The sequence below is a fragment of the Prionailurus bengalensis genome, chromosome C2 (genome assembly GCF_016509475.1).
Source record: "Prionailurus bengalensis isolate Pbe53 chromosome C2, Fcat_Pben_1.1_paternal_pri, whole genome shotgun sequence".
NCBI classification, from domain to species: Eukaryota; Metazoa; Chordata; class Mammalia; order Carnivora; family Felidae; genus Prionailurus; species Prionailurus bengalensis.
Genome location: NC_057350.1, coordinates 127,793,512 through 127,805,962, shown reverse-complemented (window position 1 = coordinate 127,805,962; position 12,451 = coordinate 127,793,512). Strand labels below are relative to the sequence as shown.

The following is a 12,451-nucleotide window of genomic DNA, read 5'->3' as shown; positions in this document are numbered from 1 at the left end:
AAATTGCCAAATTTTTTTCCAAAATGACTACCAGTTTACATTACCACAAGCAATATATTCAGGGTTTCATGTTCTTCACATCCTTGTCAAGCCTTGAGTATTTCATTTTTTTTCATTATGGTCATTTTTATGGTATGTTGTAGTAACTCAATGTGGTTTTTTGTATTTCAATGCTGACTAAATCATGTTGAGCATCTTTTCATGTACATGTTATTCATATGTATGTCTTTTACAAAACATTTTTTCTAATATTTATTTTTGAGAGACGAGGATGAGTGGGGGAGGAGCAGAGAGAGAGGGAGACACAGAATCAGAAGCAGACTCCAGGCTCTGAGCTGTCAGCACAGAGCCTGACACGGGGCTCAGACTCACAAACTATGAGATCATGACCTGAGTCAAGGTCGGATGCTTTACCAACTGAAGCACCCAAGCATCTTCCTATGTGTATCTTCTTTGCTGAAATGTCTATTTAGATCTTTTGCTCGTTTTATAATTGGGTTTTGAGTTGTAAGAGTTCTTTATATATTTTGAATACGAGTCCTTTATTAAATACATAGTTTGCAGGTATTTTCTTCTAGTCTTACGGCTCTTCTTTTTTCACTTCAAATGTCACCATTAAGAAAGAAATGTTTTAAGTGTTGAATTCCAAAAACTCAGTTTGTTTCCTTTGCAGATTATACTTTTATTGTCCTATGTAAGAACTCTGTGTAATAATACAAAGTTATGAATATTTTGTCCAGTCTCTTTTATGTTAGGTCTGTGATACATATAAAATTTTTGTCTACAGTGTGAGGTCAGGGTCAAAATTCATCTTTATCTCACATTTATTGACATGACTATTCTGTCTCCGTTGAATTGTCCTGGCACTTTGGTGCAAAATGAATTGGCCATAAAGGTAAAAATTTCTGGACTCCGTTCTTTTCCATTGATCTATATGCTTATCTTTATAAAACAACCTCTCCCCCCCCCCTTTTTTTAAATTGAAGTATAGTTGATGTATAATAGTTTCAGGTGTATAGCATATTGATTTAACATTTACATAAATTATGAAATGCTTGCCATGGTAAGTATAATTAATGTCTGTCAGCATACAAAATTGTTACAATATTGACTGTATTTGTTTTGCTGTATTTTTTCATCCTTAGGAGTTTATTTTATAATTGGAGGTTTGTATTTCTGAATCCCTTTCACCTATCTGGTTCCCCCACCCCCTCTAGCAACCATTAGTTTTGCATATTAGCATCTGTTTCTGTTTTGTTAATTTAGATTCCATATGTAAGTGAAATTATATAGTATTTGTCTTTCTCTGACTTAATTCCCTTAGCATAACACCCTCTGGGTTCATCTGTGTTGTTGCAAATGGCATGATTTCTTTTTTTTTTTTTTATGCGCGCGCGCGCGCACACACACACACACACACACACACACACACACACACACACACATTACCTCTTTAGGCATTCCTTTACCTTAGGTTGCTTAGGGTACTTAAGTTGCTTCCACATCTTGGCTATTGTAAATAAAGTAGTGAACATAGGGGTGCGTATATCTTTTTGAATTAGTGTTTTCATTTTCTTCCCGTAAATACTCAAATGAAATTGCTGGATCATATGGTAATTCCATGTTTAACTTTTTGAGAACCCTACATACTGTTTTTTATAGTGGCTGACCTGATGTACATTCCATCAATAGGGCACAAGCGTTCTCTTTTCTCTATGTCCTCACCAGCACTTGTTATTTCTTGTCTTTTCAATCTGAGCCATTTTGATAGGTACGAAGTGATACCTCATTGTGGTTTTGATTTGCATCAAAAATGTTGAGTGTATCTTTTGTGTCTATTGGTCATCTATATATTTTCTTTTGAAAAGTCCATTGAGGCCCTCTGCCCATTTTTTAATTGGAGCTTGGTTTGGTTTGGTTTTAAATTAAAGGAGTTCTTGATATATTTTGGATATTAACCATTTAATGGATATGTGACTTACAGGTAACTTGACCCATTCAGTAGTCTTTTTGTTTTGTTGATGGTTTCCTTTGCTGTGCAAAAGCTTTTTAGTTTGATTTAGCCCTAGTTGTTTGTTTTTGCATTTGTTTCTCTTGCCTGGGGAGAAAGATGAAAAAGATAATGCTACAACTGATGTCCAAGAGTTTTCTGCCTTTGTTTTTCTTCAAGAATTTTATACTTTGGGTATTCTTACATTTATGTCTTTAATCTATTTTGAGTTTATTTTTGTGTGTGGTGTAAGAAAGTGGTCCAGTTTCATTCTTCTGTGTGTCGCTGTCCAGTTTTTCCAGTGCTATTTGCTGAAGAGACTGTGTTTTTTCCATTGGATATTTTTTTCTGCTTTGTCGAAGATTAGTTGACCATACATTTGTAGGTCCATTTCTGGATTCTCTGTTGATTTAAGTGTCTGTTTTTGTGCTGGTATCATACTGTCTTGATGATTATAGCTTTGCAATACAGCTTGAAGTCCAGAATTATGATGCCTACAGCTTTGGTTTTCTTTTTTCTTTTTTCTTTTTCTTTTTATTTCTTTTTATTTTTTTTACTATATGAAATTTATTGTCAAATTGGTTTCCATACAACACCCAGTGCTCATCCCAAAAGGTGCCCTCCTCAATACCCATCACCCACCCTCCCCTCCCTCCCACCCCCCATCAACCCTCAGTTTGTTCTCAGTTTTTAAGAGTCTCTTATGCTTTGGCTCTTTCCCACTCTAACCTCTTTTTTTTTTTTTCCTTCCCCTCCCCCATGGGTTTCTGTTAAGTTTCTCAGGATCCACATAAGAGTGAAACCATATGGTATCTGTCTTTCTCTGTATGGCTTATTTCACTTAGCATCACACTCTCCAGTTCCATCCACGTTGCTACAAAAGGCCATATTTCATTTTTTCTCATTGCCACGTAATATTCCATTGTGTATATAAACCACAATTTCTTTATCCATTCATCAGTTGATGGACATTTAGGTTCTTTCCATAATTTGGATATTGTTGAGAGTGCTGCTGTAAACATTGCGGTACAAGTGCCCCTATGCATCAGTACTCCTGTATCCCTTGGATAAATTCCTAGCAGTGCTATTGCTGGGTCATAGGGTAGGTCTATTTTTAATTTTCTGAGGAATCTCCACACTGCTTTCCAGAGCGGCTGCACCAATTTGCATTCCCACCAACAGTGCAAGAGGGTTCCCGTTTCTCCACATCCTCTCCAGCATCTATAGTCTCCTGATTTGTTCATTTTGGCCACTCTGACTGGCGTGAGGTGATATCTGAGTGTGGTTTTGATTTGTATTTCCCTGATGAGGAGCGACGTTGAACATCTTGTCATGTGCCTGTTGGCCATCCGGATGTCTTCTTTAGAGAAGTGTCTATTCATGTTTTCTGCCCATTTCTTCACTGGGTTATTTGTTTTTCGGGTGTGGAGTTTGGTGAGCTCTTTATAGATTTGGGATACTAGCCCTTTGTCCGATATGTCATTTGCGAATATCTTTTCCCATTCCGTTGTTTGCCTTTTAGTTTTGTTGGTTGTTTCCTTTGCTGTGCAGAAGCTTTTTATCTTCATAAGGTCCCAGTAATTCACTTTTGCTTTTAATTCCCTTGCCTTTGGGGATGTGTCGAGGAAGAGATTGCTACGGCTGAGGTCAGAGAGGTCTTTTCCTGCTTTCTCCTCTAGGGTTTTGATGGTTTCCTGTCTCACATTCAGGTCCTTTATCCATTTTGAGTTTATTTTTGTGAATGGTGTGAGAAAGTGGTCTAGTTTCAACCTTCTGCATGTTGCTGTCCAGTTCTCCCAGCACCATTTGTTAAAGAGGCTGTCTTTTTTCCATTGGATGTTCTTTCCTGCTTTGTCAAGATGAGTTGGCCATACGTTTGTGGGTCTAGTTCTGGGGTTTCTATTCTATTCCATTGGTCTGTGTGTCTGTTTTTGTGCCATGGTTTTCTTTTTTAATGTTACTTTGGCTTTCAGGGTCTTTTGTGGTTCCACACAAATTTTAGAATTGTTCGTTATAGCTCTGTGAAGAATGCTGGTGTTTTGATAGGGATTGCATTGAATGTGTACATTGCTTTGGGTAGTATTGACATTTTAACAGTGTTTGTTTTTCCAATCTGTGAGCGTGGGATGTTTTTCCATTTCTTTGTGTCTTTAATTTCTTTCATAAGCTTTCTGTAGTTTTCACCATACAGATCTTTTACCTTTTTGGTTAGGTTTATTCCTAGGTGCAATTGTAAATGGGATTGATTCCTTGATTTCTCTTTCTGCTTCATTATTGGTGTATAGAAGTGCATCTGGTTTCTGTATGGTGATTTTATAGCCTGTGACTTTGCTGAATTTATGTATTTGTTTTAGCCGTTTTTTCTTGAAGTCTTTCAGGCTTTCCATGTAGAGTATCATGTTGTCTGCGAAGGGTGGGAGTTTGACTTTTTTGACAATTAGGATGCCTTTTATTTCGTTTTGTTGTCTGATTGCTGAGGCTAGGGCTTACTACACTGTGCTCAACAGTAGTGGTGAGAATGGACAACCCTTTTGTGTTCCTGACCTTAGAGGGAAAGCTCTCCATTTTTCCCCATTGAGTAGGATAGTAGCTGTGGACCTTACATATATGGCCTTTATGATCTTGAGGTATGTTCCTTCTATCCCTACTTTCTTGAGATTTTTTAATCAAGAAAAGCTGTTGTATTTTGTTGAATGTTTTTTCTGCATCTATTGAGAGGGTCATGTGGTTCTTATATTTTATTTTATTAATGTGATATACCATGTTGATTGATTTGTGGATATTGAATCACCCCTGCAGCCCAGGAATAAATCTCACTTGATCGTGGCAAATAATTCTTTTAATGTATTGTTTGATTCAGTTTGCTTTCTTGGGAATTTTTGCATCCATTTTCATCAGTGAGATTGGTGTGTAATTCTCCTTTTTAGTGGGGTCTTTGTCTGGTTTTGGAAACAAGTAGTGCTGGCCTCATAGAATGACTTTGGAAGTTTTCCTTTTATATTTTTTGGAACAAATTCTAAATAATAGGTATTAACTCTTCCTCAAATGTTTGGTAGAATTCCCAGGGAAGCCATCTGGCCTTGGACTTTTTTGTTGGGAGAATTTTATTTACTAGTTGAATTTCTTTACTGATTATGGGTCTGTTCAAATTTACTTCTTCCTATTTCAGTTTTGGTAGTTGATATGTTTCTCTTTCTCTGTCAGAGGAGTGCTTTTCATGCATGATTTTGATGCACTGCACTCCCCCCGACCTTCTCTTTTTCTCTCTGACCTCTCTCTGCAAAAAAATGGCTCTCTACCCTCTGTCGCTCTGTGGCTTTTCTCTCACCTCTCCACACCATGTACCTGCCAAGTTCTCTGGTTCCAATTATGCGTATTGTTCCATTAATCCTCAGATCAATTTCTTAGGTGTTCAAAATGGTTTGATGCAAATAAAGCTGTGTTTCAGGGATGAGACAAGCTTAGGGTCCCCGTGATGTTCTGGCATTTTTAACTCCTCTCCACTCACTGAATGTTTTTTTTTATTCTGTGTCCTCATCTCTAAAGTGAGGTTCCTGTGGAAAAATATGGAGATATTTTAATTTAATTTAATTTTTAATTTTTTATTCAATTTATTTAAACTTGAAAAGCATCTTCCCAATCTGTTTCCCTGTCTTCCCCACCCCCATCTGTTCTCTGTATCTGTAAGCTTCTTAAATATATATATACATTTATTTTATTTAGTTTCCACATATATCTTATTCAGTATTTGTCTGTCTTTGTTTGACATTTCACTTAGCATAATGCCCTCGAGGTTCATCCATGTTGTTGCAAATGGCAAGATTTCCTATTTTATGGCAGAATAATATTCCATTGTACCTATGTACCACAATTTATCCATTTATCCATTGATGGACACTTAGGTTGTTTCCATATCTTGGCTATTGTAAACAATGCTGCAGTGAACTTAGGGGTGCAGATATCTTTTCAAATTAGTGTTTTGGTTTTCTTCAGATAGATACCCAGTAGTTGAATTACTGGATCTTAGGGTAGCTCTAGTCTTAATTTTTGAGGAACCTCCATAGTGTTTTCCATTGTGGTTGCACCAATTTACATTTCCACCAACAGTACACAAGAGTTCCTTTCTTACACACCCTCACCAACACTTGTTAATTCTTGTCTTTTTGATAATACCCATTCTAGTAGGAGTAAAGTGACCTCTCATTGTGGTTTTGCTTCGTGTTTCTATGATGATCGGTGAAGGTGAGCATCTTCTTTTGTACCTGTTGGCCATCTGTATGTCTTTTTTGGAAAAATGTCTTATCAGATCTTCCCACATATATATATATTTTATTTTTATTTTATTTTATTTATTTTTTATTTTATTTATTTATTTTTTTTTTGAGAGAGCGAGAGCAAGTGGGGCAGGGGCAGAGAGAGGGAGACAGAGGATCCAAAGCAGGCTCTACACTGACAACAGCAAGCCTGATGCGGGGCTCAAACTCATACACCATGAGATCATGACCTGAGCTGAAGTTGGACGCTCAACTGACTGAGCGACCTACTTGCCCCAGAGCTTCCCATATTTTAATTGATTTCCCATGTGTAATTTAATTCCCACGTTCTGTTGAGTTGGGTGAGTTCTTTATATATTTTGGATATTAGCCCCTTACCAGATATGATTTGCAGATCTCTTCTCCCATTCAGTAGATTGCCTTTTCATTTTGTTGAAGGTTTCCTTTGCTATGCAGAAGCCGTTTAGTTTGATTTAGTCCCACTTGTTTATTTTTGCTTTTGTTATTTTTACTTTTGGTGTCAGAGTAAAAAAACTATTGCTAAGACCTATGTCAAGGAGCTTATTACCTATGGTTTCTTCTGTGAGCTTTGGTTTCTGGTTTTATGTTCAAGTCTTCAATTCATTTTGAGTTGATCTTTGTGCATAGTGTAAGACAGTGGTCTAGTTTGAGTCTTTTGCATGTGGGTTTCCAATTTTTGCAACACTAATTACTTAAGAGGCTGTCCTTTCCCCATTATATACTCTTGGCTCCTCTCTCCTAAATTAATTGACCATATATGTGTGGTTTTATTTCTGGGTGCTCTCTTCTGTTGGTTTGTGTCTTATCTTTAATTCAGTCCTATACTGTTTAGATTATGATTGCTTTGTAATATAGCTTGAAATACCTCCAGGTTACTTCTTTCTCCAGATTGCTTTGCCTATTTTGGATCTTTTTTTTTTTTAAGGTTTTTTTTTATGATTTTATTTATTTATTTTGAGAGAAAGAGAGAGCGAGCATTAGTGGGGGACAGGCAGAGAGAGAATCCCAAGCGGGCTCCACTTTGTCAGCATGGAGTCTGATGTGGGGCTCAAACTCAGGAACCATGAGATCATGACCTGAGCCAAAGTCAGACACTTAACCAACTGAGCCACCCAGGTGCCCCTGTTTTGGATCTTTTATTCATTTTTTAAAATTTAATTTTTTATTTATTAAAATTTACATCCAAATTAGCAAATAGTGCAACAATGATTTCAGGAGTAGATTCCTTGGTGCCCCTTACCATTTAGCCCATCCCCCCTCCCACAACCCCTCCAGTAACCCTCTATTTGTTCTCCATATTTATGAGTCTCTTCTGTTTTTTACCCCTCCCTGTTTTTATATTATTTTTGTTTCCCTTCCCTTATGTTCATCTGTTTGGTCTCCTGAAGCCCTCATATGAGTGAAGTCATATGATATTTATCTTTCTCTGACTGACTAAATTCACTTAGCATAATACCCTCGAGTTCATCCACGTAGTTGCAAATGGCAAGATTTCATTCTTTTTGATTGCCGAGTAATACTCCATTTTGTGTGTGTGTGTGTGTGTGTGTGTGTGTGTGTATGTGTATATATATATATATACACACACATACACACACACACACATATATATACTTCATTGTGTGTGTGTGTATATGTATATATACGTATATATATGTACATATATATACACATATATATACAGATATATATGTATATATACATACACACACACACACACACACATATATATACTTCATTGTGTGTGTGTGTATATATATACACACACATATATATTTATATCTATATATATATCTATATATCTCACATCTTCTTTATCCATTCATCCATCGATGGACAGTTGGGCTCTTTCCATGCTTTGGCTGTTGATAGTGCTGCTATAAACATTGGGGTGCATGTGTCCCTTTGAAACAGCACACATGTATCCCTTGGAAAATACCTAGCAGTGCAATTGCTGGGTTGTAGGGTAGTTCTATTTTTAGTTTTTTGAGGAACCTCCATACCATTTTCCAGAGTGGCTGCACTAGCTTGCATTCCTACCAACAATGCAAAAGAGGTCATCTTTCTCCACATCCTCGCCAACAACTGTTGTTGCCTGAGTTGTTAATGTTAGCCATTCTGACAGGTGTGAAGTGGTATCTCATTGTGGTTTTGATTTGTATTTCCCTGATGATGAGTGATGTTGAACATTTTTTCATTTGTCGGTTGGCCATCTGGATGTCTTCCTTGGAGAAGTGTCTATTCATGTCTTTTGCCCATTTCTTCACTGGATTATCTGTTTTTTGGGTGTTGAGTTTGATAAGTTCTTTACAGATTTTGGATACTAACCCTTTATCTGATATGTCATTTGCAAATATCTTCTCCCATTGTGTCGATTACCTTTTAGGTTTGCTGGTTGCTTTCTTGGCTGTGCAGAAGGTTTTTATTTTGATGAGGTCCCAGTCATTCATTTTTGCTTTTGTTTCCCTTGCCTCCAGAGACGTGTTGAGTAAGAAGTTGCTGCGGCCAAGGTCAAAGAGGTTTTTGCCTGCTTTCTCCTCTAGGATTTTGATGGCTTCCTGTCTTACATTTAGGTCTTTCATCCATTTTGAGTTTAGTTTTGTGTATGGTGTAAGAAAGTGGTCCAGGTTCATTCTTCTGCATGTCGCTGTCCAGTTTTCCCAGCACCACTTGCTGAAGAGACTGTCTTTATTCCATTGGATATTCTTTCCTGCTTTGTCAAAGATTAGTTGGCCATACGTTTGTGGGTCCATTTCTGGGTTCTCTATTCTGTTCCATTGATCTGAGTGTCTGTTCTTGTGTCAGGTCCATACTGTCTTGATAGTTACAGCTTTGTAGTATAGCTTGAAGTCTGGGATTGTGATGCCTCCTGCTTTGGTTTTCTTTTTCAAGATTGCTTTGGCTATTCGGGGTCTTTTCTGGTTCCATACAAATTTTAGGATTATTTGTTCTAGTTCTGTGGAGAATGCTGGTTTAATTTTGATAGGGATTGCATTGAATGTGTAGATTGCTTTGGGTAGTATCGACATTTTAACAATATTTGTTCTTCCTATCCAGGAGCATGGAATATTTTTCCATTTTTTGGTGTCGTCTTCAATTTTTTCATAAGCTTCCTATAGTTTTCAGTGTGTAGATTTTTCACCTCTTTGGTTAGATTTATTCCTAGGTATTTTATGGGTTTTGGTGCCCTATTTTGGATCTTTTAAAGTTTCATAGAAATTTTAGGATTCTTTGTTTTTGTTTCTAAAAAAAGTGCCATTGTGATTTTGATAAGGGATTGCACTGAATGTACATATTGCTTTTGGGTAGTATGGACAATTTGTTCTTTCCATCTATAACTATAGAATATCTTTCCATTTGTGTTTTCATCAGTTTCTTCTATTAATGTTTTGAGGCTTCAGTATATAGGTCCTTGGTTAAATTTATTCTTGGGTATTTTATTGTTTTTTTAATGTTTACTTTTGAGAGAGAGAGAGAGCATGCACACATGAGTAAGAGAGGGGCAGAGAGAAAGGGAGACACAGAATACAAAGCAGGCTCAGGCTCTGAGCTTTTAGCACAGAGTCCAACATGGGGCTTGAACTCAGGAGCCACGAGATCATGACCTGAACTGAAGTCAGGTGTTCAACCGACTGAGCCACTCAGGTGCCCAGGTATTTTATTTTTTATTGATGTAATTGTAAATGGGATTATTGTTATTTTTTCTAATACTTATTAATGTGTAGAGATGCAGCATATTTTTGTGTCCTGCAACTTTACTGAATGTATTCTAATAGTGTTTTTTGGTAGAACCTTTCAGTTTTAGGATTTATTTATTTTTTTGAAGGCCACTGATTTTATTGATTTAAAAAACTTTATAAGGACAGTGACTGTTCTGCTAAGAAAGGAGCCAAAGAACATAAAACAGACCAGAGATGGAGGTGGGAGTGGGAGGTCTGGGAGGGGCCAGGAATCCACTGGAAGAGGCTGAGAATTGTTGACATGAAACTGGCAGGGGAAGGAAAAGGGAGACTCATTCAAGAGGGAGAATTTCCGGAGGGGGAGAAAACTTCCAAAAGATTTTGAAGTACAGCAGAGGTTGAGTACAACAGAAATCTCTTCCTTTGTACAGGACAGGGGAGGAGTCCCTACATGGCTGCAAACTCTGAGACTCAATGCTGGGCCTTGGGGCTGGGGGCTCCCCATAGAGCCTCACAATAAGGCGTCACACCACTCTTGAAGGCACCTAAGCAGTCCTGGGACTGTCTGGCCTTGGCACTGCATGTGTCCTTTAGCCATTCCTGGAAGAGATCTTCATCTTTCTTTAGCACGAGAAACTGGCCAAGGACCACATAGGCCTTGTCAAAGCCCCTTTTCTCCAGCTTCTTGCCCAAGACTTCACCAGTCTCTGCTGGCTCCCCACTGGCTTTTCCCCCATGGGCTCTGTCACAAAGTCTCCGTGCTTTTGGGAGGTTGTCATCTTGATCAGCTTAATAGGCAACTTCAGCTTCTGTAATGGCTCCTTCTACCACTCGGCTGCTCCCACTGATACCTTGACCCACTAGAGGGTTCAGTGTTTATATCTATATCTATATATCTATATCTATATAAAATATGTCATCTGCAAATAGTTTTATTTCCAATTAGGATGGTGTGTGTGTGTGTGTGTGTGTGTGTGTGTGTGTGTATGTGTGTATAACTACTTGCTCTGGTTAGGACTTTAGTACTATGTTGCATAAAAATGGTGAGAATGGGCATCTTTCTTGTTGCTGCTCTAAGAGGAATTGATTTTATCTTTTCATCATTCAGTATGATGTTAGCTGTTGGCTTGTTATACGTGGCCTTTATTATGTTGAGGTATGTTCTCTGTATACCTGTTTTGTTGAGAGATTTTATCTTAAATGGATGTTGAATTTTATCAAATGTCAGAATTTTTCTGCCTCTGTTCCGATGATCATGATTTTTATTCTTCATTTTGTTAATGTGGTATATGCTGGTGACTGACTGTAGATGTTAAACCAAGCTTGCATCCCTTGAATAAATCCCACTTGATCATGGTATATATTTTTAATGTATTGTTGAATCAGGTTTGCTAATATTTTGAGTGTTTTTGCATCTGTGTTTATCAAGAGTATTGGTCTGTAATTCTTTTTTTCTGTCATCTTTGGTTTTGCTATCAGGGTAATTCTGATCTTGTAAAATGAGTCTGGAAGAATTCCCCTCTCTTCTGTTTTTTTGGGGGAGTTTGAGAAGGATTAGTAAACGTGTAAAAGCTCTCCTCCAGGGGACAGTGGTAAACTGGAGCCTGTTAGAGGTTGAGTGCAAAGATACTGCCTGCCCTTTGAGGTCTCTGGAAAGGATTACAGTTGGCCCCAAGATACATCCCTAATTAAAAAAAAAAGTCTGCCCTCAGACTGCAATCATGATGATGAACTAACAGTCCTTCACAGACAGTTCCTGGGCCTGTTGCTCCTTGTAGTGCATTGTAGGTTATGGCTACTTAAGAGCTTTTTCTCCTTGGTCACAGTCCTGCAGATCCTAGGAGTCTAAGTCCTACTGGCCATCAGAGTCAGGTGATGTAGAGGTGTCCCCTAGAAACAGTCGCAGAAATTAGGATCCTCAATGGTGTGAGCTCCTTTCTGGGTCACACCAATTATTACAGTCCCATGAGACCAGGAATGTAAGGTCTTCTGGCCTCCAGAACCAAGTAAGCAAGAGCGGTCCCCTAGATGGCCCCTGCAAAAATTGGGGCACCAGGTGTATTCAAGAGCTGCCTTCTGGGAGACGCTGGTGTTCTGGAGCATGGCAAAGAGACCACAAGGATGGTGTCCCCTCAGCCTCCATTCCTGTTGAGTGTTCCGGCAGGCTCCTAGATGTATATATATATGTGTGTGTGTGTGTGTGTGTGTGTGTGTGTGTGTGTGTGTGTGTGTGTGTGTGTGTGTACGTTTGCCTCTCAGGCTGATGCTTTTATATAAGCATGTGAGCCACCTTCACTGTAAGTCTGGGTGCAATTTGCTGCCTTTGAGTTGTGCTTTGGGGTGAGTTTGAGGGTGTGAGCCGCCCTTTAAAAATGGTTTTCCAGATAGCTTCAGTCTTGTGGGTTTCAGGACATGAGCCCTCGTAAGTTAAAAGTTAGGTGTTTTGGGGGCTTATCTCTCAGGTGTTTATCCTAAAAGTTTGGGAT

At 38.3% G+C, this 12,451-nt stretch overlaps 1 protein-coding gene and 1 pseudogene across 2 annotated transcripts in view; one reads left to right on the top strand and one right to left on the bottom strand.

Annotated features, from left to right (window-relative positions):
* PCCB (propionyl-CoA carboxylase subunit beta) overlaps positions 1-12,451 on the top strand; it is a 97,054-nt gene that overhangs the window by 17,981 nt on the left and 66,622 nt on the right. The gene's annotated exons all lie outside the window — the stretch shown is intronic.
* Positions 10,297-10,824, bottom strand: LOC122491959 (annotated as a pseudogene).